The sequence below is a fragment of the Dipodomys spectabilis genome, unplaced genomic scaffold, assembly GCF_019054845.1.
Source record: "Dipodomys spectabilis isolate Male_0828 unplaced genomic scaffold, ASM1905484v1 ptg000218l, whole genome shotgun sequence".
Classification (NCBI taxonomy): domain Eukaryota; kingdom Metazoa; phylum Chordata; class Mammalia; order Rodentia; family Heteromyidae; genus Dipodomys; species Dipodomys spectabilis.
In genome coordinates, this window is record NW_024870895.1 from 375,960 (window position 1) to 378,223 (window position 2,264).

The 2,264-nt window shown below is 33.7% G+C and overlaps 1 pseudogene; it reads left to right on the forward strand.

Annotated features, from left to right (window-relative positions):
- Positions 1–1,050: 1,050 nt before the first annotated feature.
- On the forward strand, positions 1,051–1,150 carry LOC122122918 (annotated as a pseudogene).
- The last annotated feature ends 1,114 nt before the right edge of the window (positions 1,151–2,264 follow it).

The following is a 2,264-nucleotide window of genomic DNA, read 5'->3' on the forward strand; positions in this document are numbered from 1 at the left end:
AGGGGAAAACCAAGTCGTTTAAGGATACTGGTGGACCCGTGCAACAATGAGAAGTACAAGTTGTCATGTCCAAAACGAACTTTACAACTTTGGTGGGGGGGAGGATTGGTTGGGGGTCGGGGGGAGGCTGGGAAGGGATGTGAAGGGTAAACAAAGAAGGAGGTTGCAATGCTTGATAAGAAATATACTCATTATCTTGCCCATGTAATGTAACCCCTCTGTACATTTTGTTCACAATAAAAATAATAATAGAAATAAAAATAATAAAAAACATTACCAATTTAAGGCCTAATAATGAAGAGAAATATATGGACTTCTCTTGCAACTATGAAAATATTTGGTGATATAATGGCAGTAGTGTAAGTTCCTGCCTGTTTGGAAGGTAGACAGGCCAAGACATTAGGTAATCATGAATATGAATATTTTTTCACTTTCTTGGCTTTAGCTACTTTTGAAATGGTAGGTATCATAAACAATCATATTTTGATAAAATGCCTTCTAGTATGAACAGTTCTGGCTGAACTGTTCATCTCTCTATGATCCCTTGTAACTAAGATTAGTTTTGTTCCACTAATACAATCTATGCTGTCAGAGTAAGATATTCTGGTTTGTCTGTTCCTACATGGAAGAAGGGTAAAGGGTCATGTAGACATTTGTGCCAGTAAGACCTCATTTGGGAAAATCTCAGCTGCATATGTTTAGAAGTAGCTCTTAAACAAGGCTTACTTTGACTCCATTGGCTCCACAGAGCTAACACAGTTGGATAAATAAGTACTTGAAAAAGCCATCTCATTTGGACTTAGCTATTAATACTTGAAAATATGATCAAATTCTAAATGAAAAGGACTTAAAATAGTCATTGACAAAAAAATTGCAAATGTGAGCAATCAACTGAACAACATTTTTTTTCAACTATTCACAGAATTTTAGGGAAATAAGATTAATAGCATTTTTAGGAACAATAAAGTTTCCTTGTTACAAATAGGCACCTAAGCATATAAGCCTTTATAAATATTTCATCATTAACTACTAAAATTTGCAGGATACTACATTCTTCAGCAGCTTGTATACCAAAATTACAACAATACAGAGATTAACATGGCACTTGTACAAGGATGATATGAAAATTTGTGAAGTATTCAAAATTTTTCATTCTTCAGATGCAAGAAATGAAAAACAGCTATTAAAAAGTTGATTACAAAATTACAAGTGAAACAATACACCTAATTCATATAATTAAAAGTTACTTTGACATCAGTGTATTAAATTTTCACCTTAGAAAGGCCTTTACATAGCATAACCTTTACACAACTTTTGAAATTTGACAACATTGTCGTTTTATCCCAAAGAAATATAATACTAAAAGGACCTAGGGGGGGAAAAAAGGAATCTTAAACTGTTTCTGTATGGAATGCAATCTGAAAGGACACATTAATGAACCTATATGTTATAAAACAATGTAGAATTCAATGTATTATATCTAGGAGAGAATAAAAGAGATTATGGACACTATACAAACATAGAATATAGAATATTTTAAAATATAATTTTTCAGACAAACAATGGAAATATCTTTAGTTTCTATACTACTCATTTCAACAGATAAGTTAAAATTATTTCCGATCAACAAAACCACAAACTCTGCATAAATCATTATAGATGTATACAAAAACTCTTGAATACATTTTGACATCAAAAGCAGACAATTCACTTTGAAGAAATCCACAGAATCCGTGAATTGTTACTATAAGATATTGTTGTTATTTGGATTGTGAAAATATGTTGTATTGACAAAAAGGAATTAATGACATTTTTGAAATTTAAGAAAATTAACCGAATCATTAGGATTTAGGAGAACAATTTGTACAGCCTTCCACAACTTCAAAGAGGTAGTGATACATACTTATCCTTTTGGTAATATCAAATGCAGTTTCTTCCAAGTGGTTCTTCAGACCTGGTTTGACATATTGGTTCAACAGTTCCAGTGTATTTTTGCTATCTCAATTACCAGCAGCAAGATGCAAGGGGGTCAAGAAGCCTTTAGTTTGGGCATTGGTATCTGCATCATGAAGAAGAAAGAAGCCACTCTGGTATTATTACACGTACATGCACTGTGCAGGGGTGTCCAGCCATCTACAGTTATTGCATGTGCCCCTTGAGCCACCAACTCACGGACAATGTCTAAGTGTCCACTGTAGGCTTCCCGATGAAGAGGGGTATACTCATCGTCATCCCTAGTATTCACATGAGTAGCCTTTTTGGAA